Raw genomic sequence first — 14,047 nt, forward strand, 5'->3', positions numbered from 1 at the left:
TGCTGGTATATATGGGACACAATGAAAGCAGTGCTATGAGGGAAATTCAGAGCAGTAGATGCCAACACTAGGAAAAAAAGAGTGAGTTAAAAAACACAATTTAAAGCTAAATCTTAATCTCTTACAAAAAGAGCAGCAAGACAAACCCAAAGGTAATACAAGGGAGAAAAGTATACAGATCACAGCAGAAATCAAGGTAATGGATATTAAGAGAAGGATACAAAAAAAATCAATGAATCAAAGAGATTTTTTTTAAAAAAATCAACAAACAGCCAAACTTATCAAAAAAAGGAAAGAAAAGGCCTATAGGCAATTAGGAATGAAAAAGTTGAAATCACAACAGATCCAAAAGAAATCCAAAGGATCATCAATACCTACTTCGAGAACCTGTACTCTAACAAAATATAAAATAAAAAAGAAATGGAAAGATTTCTAGATATATATGAATTACCAAAGTTGAACAAAGAAGATATAAAAATTCTAAACACCCCAATTACAATCAATGAAATTGAAAATGTAATTAAAAATTTACCAACAAAGAAAAGCTGGTCCTCATGTCTTCACTACTGAATTCTATAAGACATTTAGAGAACTATCAACAGTACTCTTTAAACTTTTCAATGAAATTGAAAGGGAAGCAATACTTCAAATTTATTCCTGGAATCAAGTGTTACTTTGATTCCAAAACAAGGGAAATATCCAACAAAGAAACAGAACTATAGGCCAATCTCCTTAATGAACATAGATGCAAAAGTCCTATAAAAATACAGGCAAACAGAATACAGAGTGTCATCAATAAGATTATACACCATGGATTTATTCCAGGGATTCAAGGATGGTTAAACATAAGCAAATCAATAAATGTAATACACTGTATTAGCAGAGTCAAGTTAAAAATCATATGATCATCTCAATAGATGCAGAAAAATCATTTGACAAAATGAATCTCCCATTCATGATAAAAAAATAAAGCCTGCAGACAATTGGAATACACCATCTTTATCTCAACAAGATCAAGGCTATAAGTGAAAATCCAACAGCCAATATCATGCTAAATGGTCAAATCCTGAAAATGTTCACATTAAAATCAGGAACAAGACAAAGATGTCCACTATCATCACTCCTGTTCAGTATAGTTCTGGAAACATTAGCCACAGCAATCACAAAAGAGAAACAAATAAAAGGAATAAACAGAAAAGGAAGAATTTAAACTGTTATTATTTGCTGATGATATGATAAGACTCAAAAACACTGCCAAAAGACTTCTTGACTTAATTGAGAGCTTCAGTTTAGTAGCTGGGTACAAGGTAAATACTCAAAAATGTATAGCTTTCTTGTACACAAATAAAATAATCACTGAGAGAGAAATTAATGAAACAATCCTTTTCACAATAGCACCCAAAAAATGAAATATCTTGGAATCAGTCTGATGAAGGAAACAAAAGACCTCTACCTTGAGAATTACAGCACTCTGGAAAAAGAGGTCAAGGAGGATATAAGAGACTGGAAAGACATCCCTTATTCCTGGGTAGGGAGAACAAATATAGTGAAAATGGCCATACTTCTAAAACTACTATACAGATTGAATGCAATTCTGGTTGAAAACACAACAGTATATTTCACTGAACTAGAGAAAACAATCCAAAAATTCGTGTGGAACCAGAAGAGGCCTACAATAGCAAAGGCCATTCTAGGCAATAGAGACATGACAGTGGGTATCAGAATCGCCACCTTGAAACTATACTATAAAGGCACTGTGATAAAAAAAAAAAAGCATGGTACTGGCAAAGAAACAGACCTGAGCATCAGTGTAATAGATTAGAAGGTGAAGAAACAAACTCCAGATGTACTAAGCTACCTCATCTTTGACAAAGGAGCCAACCATCCTCAGTGGAGGAAAGACGGATTCTTTAAGAAAGTGTTAGAAAAACTGGATTTCAACTTGCCAAAGATTAAAAGTAGACCCCTTTCACCATGCATTAAAGTAAAATCAAAGTTGGTTAAAGATATAAATATTAAAATAGAAACACTAAACTTGTTGGAATATAAGTTAGGTAGAACTCTTGAAGACACAGGCATAGGAAAACATGAACAAATTGTCAGTATCCTGGGGACTAGCACAAAGAAACAACAACTGGGATCTCTTCTTTTTAAAAAGCTTCTGTACTGTATGAGAAACCTCCAACCAAGCTAAGAAACATCTACAATGTGGCAAAAAATTTTAGCAGTTGTTCCTCAGACAAAAGTCTATTATCCAGAATATATACAGAACTAAAAATATCAGACCTCCCAAATTAAAAAACCCATTTCAAAAATGGGCATCTGAAATGTACAGATAGTTCTCAAAGAATTAAAAGCAGCAAATAAACATATTATAACATATTCAATGTCACTGGTTATTTGAGATGCAGATGAAAAAACACTGAGATTCGACCTCACACCAGAAAGAATGGCTGCTATCAAGAAATCAATCAATAACAATGTTGACAGGATTGTGGGGAGAAAATAACTCTTCATTTCTGGTGGGTGGGCAGACTGGTGCAGCCACTGTGGAAATCAATATGTAGATACCTAAAAGAACTAGGATCATAGGTCCCATTTGACCCAGCTATTCCCCTTCTGGGTATCTTCCTATAAGAATTAAAAGAATCATACCACAGTGATATATGGGCATCCATGTTTATAGCGCACATTTTTTAATAGGTAAAATTTGGAAACAGACCAATTGCTCAACAACTGGAGACTGTATAAAGCAGATGTGTTGTTTTTAAATGCAAAATTGAGTACTACTCAGCCATAAAGAAAGCCTATAAGAATTAAAAGAATCATACCACAGTGATATATGGGAAACAGCCCAGTTGCTCATCAACTGGAGACTGGATGAAACAGATGTGTGTGTGCTTTTTTAATACAAAATTGAGTATTACTCAGCCATAAAGAATGAGATCCTAGAGACACTTATAGCTAAAAGGATGCACATTGAGGACATAATCTTCAGTGAAATAAATACGACACACATGTGTCAATACCAAATAGTTTCTCTGGTATGATGAACTAAAAGTGTACATAAGGATCAAAATGTATAATTGACATTGTGTAATAGGAAAAAGGTCTAAAGTTGCAGGGGAAGTTGAAGGGGTAGGGAAAATCTAAGAAGGGAAATGAAAAATTAAGAGAAAAGGAAAAAAGTGGAAACAAAGTCTTTGTCAATATGGCAGGGTGGAGGGGTTGAAAGAAGGCCCGGAGAATGGGGAAATAGTAAGAACCAAGACGCTTCATGTAAATTAATGACCTCAATGATGAATATAACTTCATTGTATACCTGAAATGTACCAACAAAGAAAAAAATTTAAAATAAAAAAGAATTGAGAGTAAAATAGTGGTTATCACAGCCTGTAGATATAAAGTGGAGAAAGGTTGATTAATGGGTACTAGGTTCTAGTGAGATAGAAACAAGAAAATCCAGAGCACTAGTACAGAAAAGTGTGGGGGACTGCCCCATTCATTTTGTCCAAAGCAGTCTGTGAGCAGTGCAGGTTTTAAATCATTAACCCAATTGCCTTGTTTTGAGAAGTGAGTTTGAACTAAGCCTGTCTGACTAGATAATGTGACAGCTGAGGTCAGAGTGACTCACACCCAAATTCCATCACCAAAATTAAGAATTCTTTGTCTTTTCTCTTATAAGCCTTGATTGAATCAGCAATATAACCCTAGCAGGGAAACAGCCCTCTCACACTAATATAACTATGATGTCAAGAATATACATCAATGGCTTTGGCTGTCCAGGGCCTTTGCTTGCTCAAGTCTTTTGCTGCTTGTTCAATATTGGCCATCCTGGCTTCCCATTTCTGTTTCTTTAAATCCACCTTTGAATTTTTCTTCTTGCCTTGCTTCCTAGAACTGAGAAGGAGATTAGAACTGGCCACAGGAGTATCCAATAGAAAAGGGAAAATATAAGTAAAAATGTTTTATTATACATTTCTAAAATCTAGAGAAAATTTTTTTTTTAAGTTTTCAAAGTAATGAGTGATGTTTGACGGGATGTATATGTTTAACCTAATTAAATATTACACAATTTATACATGCATTAAATCATCATGTTAGCCTATTAATATAGACATTAATATTTAAAGTACTTCATATGATTCTGTATGAGTTAAAAATAATTCACTTAAATAATTAAAAAACAATAGAATTATGAAATAATGATATTTCTCTTTCAGAAAGGAGAAAGAAATAGCAAAATTTTTATCAGACTTGAAAAGAATCAAAAGATGTTCACAAAATATAAAAAGTTATATGTATATGTATATTTTATTATATTTGTTACAGTTAAATTAACTAGTTTATTATACCAGTTAAGCCTTCAATAATGTATTCTGTCTCCACTTCAATTTCTTTTTATTAGTAATATTTGAGATACATAATAATCACATTTGTTTTGAGGAACTAATACATATACATATTATATTTTTGTCATTTTTGAATTCCCTTTCCCATCCAACAATCTGTTTAATATTTCCCCAATCACACTTCCTCATCTATAAATGTCTACCCACAATATTTATTGCTCTTTCTATTATTTTTATCTTGAATTTGTTTACATTTTAACTTTTCATATCAGAGAAGTCATGCAATATTTAACTTTCTGTCTCTGACATAATTTACTCAGGATTATGTCCTTAAAGTGTATCTATCTTACCACAAATGACTTAAACTTATTTTTCCTTATGATATTCTATTGTGTACATATGTACATTTCTTTATCCATTCATCTGATGATTGACATATAGATCATATCCATAATTATTGTGAATTGTGGTTTTATAAACATAGATATGCATCTATCCTTTTTAAATGTTGACTTTATCTCTTTAAGAAGATACCCAGGACAAGTATATCTGTGTTAAGTGAAATTTCAGTTTTTAGTTTTTGAAGGAATGCATATGATTTGCATAATTATTGTACTGTCTTACACTCTAAAAACAATGTAGAAGGGCTCCACTTTTATCACATTTGTTTTTTTTTAGAATCCCCTATATATTTGCTGATTTTCAATCCTGATGATACACAATCTTACTGGAATAAGATGAAATGTCAGCGTTATTCATTTGTGTCTCTCAGAGACCAATGATGCTGGATATTTTTTGTGTACTTATTACTTACTTGTACTTCTTGTTTTGAGAATTGTGCACTCATTAAAATACATCTGTTTTGATTCTTTTGTTTTATGTATTGTAGATATTAGTCCTCTTTCTAGGCAGCAACTGACAGAAAATTTATTTCATTTACATAGGCTGTCTCTTCACTCTGTTGATTGTTTCCTTGGCTGTTCAGAACCTTTGATATTTGATATAATCCCATTTGTGGAATATTTTTGTTAGTTTTTGTTCAACAGGGGTCCTGTTCAGAAAGACCTTGCTTATACTTATGTATTCAAGAGTTCACCACTTTTGATTAGATTCAGTGTTTCTTTTCTGATATATATGTCTTTGATTAGCTTTATTTGACTTTAGTACTGAGAGATGTAGGCCTTGATTAATTTTTCTGCACATTGATAACCAGTTTTCCAGTACTATTTGTTAACAAGGCTTTCTTTGCACCACTGTATGCTATTGGTACCTTTGTGAAAAATCAGCAACTCACAAGGACTGTAAATATTATGTGGTACACACATGTACCAAAAACCTAAAAAATAAAATCATTTGGCTGAAGGTATTTGAGGTTGATTCTTCATCCTGTATTATATTCCACAGAACACTAAGTCTTATTATTTATTTACTTATATTTTGCCTGTAACATGTTCTTTTTTTAATTTAATTTAATTTATTGGTACATTCTAGGTAGACAGTACAGTTACATTCATTACTGGAATCTTGTACCTTTACCTGACAGGTCTTGGTTCTCATTTTTTCCCCCTAACATGTTCTTTTATTATTTCAGTGAACCTGAAATATGGGATTGTAAATTTTTCTGCTTTGCTCTTTTTCTTCAGGATAACTGTAGTTACTCTGTCTCTTCTGATGCTAAAAATTTGCAGATAATATTTCTGATTCTGTGATTAATGTTGTCTATATTTTATAGAAATTATATTAAATCTATGTATCATTTTGGGAACATGGACACTTTGACATATTGACTGTCTTCAGGAACACAACATGTCATTCCAATTTATAGTGTCCTCTTCAATCTCTGCTTTGAAAGTACTGTAGATTTCATTATAGAGGTATTTTACCTCTTTGATTACACTAATTCCTGGCATTTGCCTTTATTTGAAGCTACCATAAAGGGGATAGATTTCCTGATTCCTTTCTTGGTGGGTTCATTACCAATGTATGAAAAGGCTATTGAATTTTGTGTGTTGATTTTCTTTCCTGCAACTTTACTGATGTTATTAGCTCTGAGAATTATCTAGTAGGTTTTTTTGTCTCATACTTAAAGGATCATGTCATCTGAAAATATAAATAGTTGACCTCTTGCTTTCTTATCAAATTCTTTTAACTTCTTTCTCTTGTCTAATTGCTCTGGCTAAAAATATGGGTGCGGAGGGAGTATACCTTACCTTGTTCCTAACTATAGAGGGAAACCTTTCAGGTTTCCCCTAGTTTATATCATGTTGGAAGTAATTTTATCATAAATGACTTGTATTAGTCTGATGTACAGTCTTTCTGTAATTGTTTTCATCATAAATAAATGTCAGAAAGTATAAAAATTATATGATCATCTCAATACATGTTTGTATACTATTTTACATTACTAAAGAACATAAATATTTGAAAACTCATATATTTTTAAGAGTTAGTTTTCTTTATATTGGTTTTGATGTCAGAAGAGTCTTGAAATTTGATTTCCACAATTTTATATCTGTATTAATTTTATTACTTATTAAAACAAATAAAATATTAATGTTCTAGTATAAAAGAAATACAGATATGCTTTAGCACTGAACTATGTATTTTTAGAATATATCTCAAAATGTAAAATACCACTTCTTCTTCATTCATTTCATTCTTTATCAAATACATTTCGTGAATCTATTTAACATGAAGAAACTGAGATTGAAAACCATTGCTACAAAATTTATGTAAAGTGCTTTATGTCTATGCTATGGAATATATATGGCTAATAAGGTATATGTATCAATTGGACTCTTGTTTTTGGAAACACATCAAAGAAAAATGGTTGACAGCCATGTACTGAAGCTGAACATAATTTAATTTTGTACCAGAACTCTTCAAGTTTATTAGTTTATATTAGTTTTATTTTTAAAATTCCACAGGAACATGTTTTACTAATACCTTATGTGTCTTTTTTACAGCTAGCAATTTATAATTCCTTTAGCTATTGTATTAGACTATTTTTATTACTAGACAAAATAACACCAACAAATAAAAGGTGGAGAGGTTAATTTTGTTCATGATTTCAGAGGTTTCAGTCCCTGTTTGACTGAATGTGAAAACATGATATTAGTAGGGCATGGCTAAGCAAAGAGGCTAAGTTCATGGCTGCCAGGAAGAATAGTGTGGGAACATTGTGAGAGACAAAGGGACCAGGTACCATGTATAGTACCAAAAATCATACTTCTATAACCACCCAGACAGAGCCAGAAGTTTATCATAATGTGCCCTAGACAAATCACAAGCCAATGAGCTTGACAAGGTAGATAATGTTTCTAAACTGTATATAGAATAAGTTGGGTAAATTAATTTTTGGAAAAGCAAACATTCATTCATGTATAACGGATAGGGTAAAAGATTTATACTTATATACATATACTGCTACATAGATATACATATATATTTCAGCAGGAAAATATATTTAAAGTAATAATAATGCATCCCTGATTAAAAGTGGATTTTTCTGGTAATATTTCTTGAAAACAGATCATAGACTTTTTTTTGTAATCATAGGATATATCTTTATTTTATAAATATTTAGAAAATTTTGGGGAATTTTCATCCACGTGCAGGTATGTAATGTGACCCCATGACAATATAAGCAATATAATAAATCTGGGTGTGTTGGTGCATGCCTGAAATCCCAGCACTATGGAGGCTGAAGCAGGGGAATCACTGAAAGATCTAGGATTGCCTGGGCTACATAATGAGTTTAAGACCACCCTGAAGTACATAGCAAGGCTCTGTCTGAAAATAATAAATAAATAGCAATTAATGTAGAAAATATGAACTGTGGAAAGACTGAAAGCCACACAAAGAAGTGTAGGAAAAAAATCTTTATCGACCCATCATTCCAGAGAAGTTTGTACTTCAGAAAATCCTGAGCCTTGAGTGCTTGAAGAGGGAGGATTTTACACAGTAATTTAAGTTGGGGTGGGCTTGAGATGAGTAAGGAAGAAATTTACAAAAGCAGAATATTTTATTAGATAATCAGATAGTGTAACTGACTTGAGGTTGGTGGCCTCCTTTAGGAACAAGTTGTGCACATAGCAAAACAGGACATTTAGGGATAACAGGGGGAACATAATAGGATATGTATTTTTCAATGCTTAGGCTAATGGGTTATATATAACAGAAGTTTAGTGCTAAACAGGATGTTCATAGGGATATTTAAGGCTAACAGAAACGATATTTAAGGCTATCATAGCAGGATGTTCAAGATAAAGGGAATATCTTGTAGTTACATACATTGTGGTTATATTTAAGTATAAAATGTCTATGGGAGGGTCTGTGAGCCATGGACTTTTGGGCAAGCAGAAACAAGGTGTGGGTTAAAGGTTTAAATTTTCTTCATTACAACCACAAAAGATGCAATAGTTTCTGTTAGTAATTGCATTGAGGACTACTTTCAAAAATTTAATATAATTTATAATTAATGTAGTAGACATGGTCAATATGCCCCTTACCGCTGATTTTGAAAAGGTCTAAGCCATTCTGCATTTTAAGTCTTTTTGTATAAACCCACTTACTAGTGACATATATAATTTTTCCTCTGAGCAAAATTAATTTTTAATTTTCCTAAATGAGCATTAACTAGGAAAAAGGTGATTGTTGTCAAGAGTATTCAAACTGTCAGAGTATTCTTCAATCTAAAAGCTGTTAGAATCTGTGCAAAAGTAATTACTGAACCTCTATTCAACTGTAATAATAACCTGCCACTGATGACAGTAATTACTGGAAAAGTGTAATAGAAATCAAAGGAGCATTTTTCTTTGACAAGTGCATTTCTACGATTTACATTGGCTGAATAGTATTGACAAAGATGATGTATTATACTATTCTTAATCACAGTTGGTATGATGTTACAGTTTGGACTGCTAACTGTTAGAAAGAGACTAATTGATTGTTTCATTTGACAGTGTCCAAGCTCTCTGTAAAAGGAAATGTATATTTTAGTTGAATAGAAGCTGAGTGTTATGAGTTCTTGCCTGTTTTACATCATTTTAACTGCAGGTTTAAGTACATTTTACCTGAAATAAAAAATATCAATTGTGGTTAGGTCAAACGGGCAAGACAAACTTCTTATATATTTCAAAGTTTTGGTAACCCATAAATAAGTCAAATTATATGTGCTTCTTTTAATTTGAACTGTCAGAAGTGGTTATCTTTACTCTGTATTTCTGGGCACACTCCCTACCATGATGATAAGAAAGAGGGAGGTAGACCTTTTGAAAATGGGAGGCAAATTCATAGATGGAAAAAGAGGGGAGGAAGGGGAGAGGAAGGGGAAGTAAAAAGTATTAACATGGGAAATATACCAACTCCCCATGATGAAAGTATTCTTTCAATAGTATCACAAAAATGCACTAATAAAATGATTAATTTAAAGGGGATTTTCTGATATTATCACGGATAATATCAACAACCAAACTTTGAGGATGTGTGACATGGCCTGATTTTCATGAATGAATTTCAAGGTAATGTAATATAAGTTATTTTTCTCTTATAAGTCAGAAATGAGATAGTGAAAAGTATTATAAATCTATTTTATAGAAAAAACAAAGGTCATGAAAATTTAAAATTATTCAATAAAATTTGATTTTTCATTTTTTACCTTGCTCAGTTTATTTTCTTTCCAATAGTTGGCTTTTATGCCTTTGGTACTGAAAGGGGAACCTTTCATTTATTTACTGGTGAATGCATCACTGAAATGTTGCAAGGTAGAAACAACACAAAATATAACAAAAATATAATTTATAGTATGTGGATGTCTATATTAGTATTCTGGAAACAAAATTATATGGTAGATAAAGTTACTTCCAGGATTCAAGAGGAGTTTCATTTTTGTAGGAAAAAATAAAGTCAAAGTAACTGAACCTCACATTTCTATTTTTCTTTGTTCTAGTATTGACAGTAGGGATTCTCAATAAACTAAGCCCTGTTATTTGTATTAATTTAGTCAGTAACACTCAGTTCAAGTGAACCAACATCTCTTGCACATAAAAGCATAAAAAACTGATTAGAGAAAATATAAAAATAGAATTTGGATCCGCTGAAGATGCACAGAATAAATAAGCATTATTATGAACAGCTATGGTGACAAATTAGGGTTCTGATTTAATTTTAATAACATTACATTTCATGTCTTCAGTATAAATTAGAAGAAAAAGCATACTGAAACTTGGATAAATTGATCTTGCAGCTGAATTCAAATATTTTGTTTTCTAAAGAGCAAAATTAACAGTTTGAGTTAAACTACACTTGTATATATTTTTTAATTTATTGGTATATTTTAGATATATAATATAGTTATATTCATCATTGGGATCTTGCACCTTTACATGATGTATCTTGGATCTTATTTCCCCCATTCCTTAGACCTCCCTTCACCCCCTCCACCCTTCCCTATTAACAAAGACTTTGTTTCCATGGTTTTCCTTTTCACAAATTTTTCCTTTTGCCTTCTTACCTTTCCCCTACCCCCCTCTTCCCCTACTCTTTTAGAACTTTTTTCCTATTACATGATATCAATTATACATGCTGATCCTTATTTACATTTTAGTTTTTTGTACCAGAGAAACTATTCAGTATTTACACATATGTGTCTTATTAATTTCACTTAATTTATTTATTTAAAGGTTTTGAGAGCTCCAGGTAACAAAGCACTCTAATATTATGACCATATAATAATAAACCCCAGTTCAAGGAAGAAAAGTGACTTAAAAATTGTAATATTCAGTAAAAAAAAAAGGTGAATATGAACATTAAGGGGAGATGAAAAGCACTTTGATATGACCTCACAAGCTGTGAATTTCTCAATTATTAGAAAAGGAATCCAGCTCAGAGCTATATGTCCACATTACAGAGCAATCCCATATCACACTATTAATATTCACTTAGAAATCCCCCGATTTTGGTGCTGCTATTTTACAGGCTTTTTTGGAAAGTTCTAGAAGCTATACAATTGCAGAAACAATAATGTATGTAATTTATAATTATTCTTGTTAAACATGACTTTATTTTGGTTCTTCAAGAAATGTGTGGTTTAGAAAACGATATGCTACTGGGAATATCCAATTAATTGCCAAGTTATAATAATATGACTTCAGTAGCACCTGCTATATATGTGCATTCTTTACCATTTCTATTACTCTGTTCTAATTCAGGGACACTTCAAATTTAATTATGATTATTGAAAGAGGCTGTTAGTTAGTTTTTCTATTTTCCCTTGCTCTAATCCTTTTGACATATTTTCAATTCAGTAACCTTAAATTACTCCCTACTATGTATTATGATATGAAAGAAAATTAACTTTAATATCATAAAAGTCTGAAACAACTTTCAGTCTTATGATTTTAGTGTTATTTCCAAAACTTTTCCAAAATACACAACTGTGTTATAATTCTTCTGAATGTCATCTTCCTATTTGCCAAATCCAATTGCCAATATTCTTGTTTTCCATTTTGTAACTTTCTAATGTTTCATACTATTTTTCTTATAAACTCCTGGAAACTAAAACTTTCTTATATTTCTGTTGTTCAGGGGCACCTTTTTGGTTTACTAATTTCTACTTCTTGGTCTTCCTTGCTGGCTTTTTCTTTTCTTGAACAATGATCAGATAGGCTTAATGCTAATTAAAAGATTTGAGAAGTCATTATATTGCAGACAGCTAAATTAGCTAGAAATTATAAGGCAGTTAGACAAGGCTGAGACCTCATCATAGAACACAACTGAGGCACATTCACTGAACTATAGCATTATAAAAAGAGCAAAATTACTACATCCACCTGCTTCCCCTTGGGATGAATAACAGTGACTGATATTCTAAATAGATCTCAGTAACCTTAACTGGTCACCAAACCACACCTAGCTGGCCTATTCTGGGAAATCCATGGATGCTTGCTTGCTATATGAGTAGCTCCCCATCTGATAAATATTACCTGGACAACAATAGTTGTAATCTTATCATTTGATCAGGGTTTTCTCCAACCTCATGCCCGTCTTGTCATTTTTCATTGGATCTAATTGTTTTGTTCTATTTTGTACATTATAACTATGCCTCATAGAATAACATTGAGAATTGGGGAGGGAAGGCAACCTACTTTCCAGGTGTCCCCTCCTGTCCCTCTCAGGCAGAGCTGTCTTTCCCTCGAGAGATATTCCTTACTCTTAACTTCCATTGTTCCTAGAATTAATTCTTCTAATTTAGATTACACAAATTCATGTTTTAGATATCTAGCAGATTGGGAGTTATATTTCCCTTGATAGGATTACTTTCCTTATTTGGATTGCTTGGTACCCCATATCAATTAGACACTAAGCTCTCATTATCTTTGTGTTATCAGATATATCTGTATAGCCTATTCTTTCCATCTCTTTTATTATTGAAGTAGTATCAGACTTAGGTAAAATTAGTTTATGTTTGGACATATGCTCTTTTCAAATTCTCTGAAAATTTACACTTACAATTTTTCTTCTTGAACAAAACTTTTCTCAGGCCAGGGATTTAGCTCAGTGGTTCTGCTGCCTGCCTCAGAAGTGCAAGGATCCGAGTTCAATCCCTGGAGCAAAAAAAAAAAAAAAAAAAAAAAAAAAAAAGTGTATATTTAACTTCCTTCTTGAGTGTCTATGTCTCATAAACATTTGAATAAACTCAAGTTGCTTTTCATAAAAATAAGTAAATTGTAAACATTCCAGTCATTATTTTGAGAGTTAAAATCCACAAAGCACACCACATTATTTGGAATGAATGAGACTTAATGAAATGGGTTAAGTCGACACTGTTCCACACACCACATTCCATCATTTTCTCTAACTCTGTTGATATAGGGGGAATAGATGTTACTCCCAAACATGCTATACATCTGTAACACAAGTTTGTGTGCTCTAAAATTGAAGAATGAATTCTAGGAACAATGGAGGTTGAGAGGAGGAAAGGTTATTGAGAGAAAGATAGTTTCTAAGTGAGACAAAAAAGGAACCAGAGAATGAATTAAAAGGGATCTGTTTCCAAGTTTTGTGTTTTTTTTAATGGAGCAAAGCCATGAGGTGAGATAGGTTCAAGGTGGGACAAAACTGTAGTTGACAAGTAATATTATAAGTACACTTGCTTAGTTAGTATTAGTCCAATGGGAAATTACAAGGTGGGCATGAAGTGGAACAAAACTATGATCAATCGATAAGATTATAACAAGTATCGTCACTTAAGTATTATTGATTAAATGGGGATCCAGTAGGGAAGCAAGTCATGTAGCAAATGCACCAGGAATGAACAAGGATTTTTAGATTTCCAGTAAGGGATGAGTCACCGACCTTTCTAGGAAGGGTCTTAGTCCCTTACCCGGGTGATTGATACCTATTTAAACTATCAATCACTGTTATTCATCCCTGGAGGAAGTATATAGGCATAGTAGCTTCTCCGTTTTAATAATGCTCACTCATGAATGTGCCTCAATTGTTTTTCTAGGCTGAGGACCCAGCATTGTCTAACAGCCTCCTAATAATTTCTAGCTAATTTAGCTAACTGCAATAGTGTGAGTAGGCCTTGGTAAGATAAACATGATCAACAATTTAAAATATCTGATTAAAAATGGTGCAACAGACACATAGAGCAATTTTACAAAAGAGGAATTTGTGTATATATAACATAA

The sequence above is a fragment of the Fukomys damarensis genome, unplaced genomic scaffold, assembly GCF_012274545.1.
Source record: "Fukomys damarensis isolate Sample0158 unplaced genomic scaffold, DMR_v1.0_HiC HiC_scaffold_39, whole genome shotgun sequence".
NCBI lineage: Eukaryota > Metazoa > Chordata > Mammalia > Rodentia > Bathyergidae > Fukomys > Fukomys damarensis.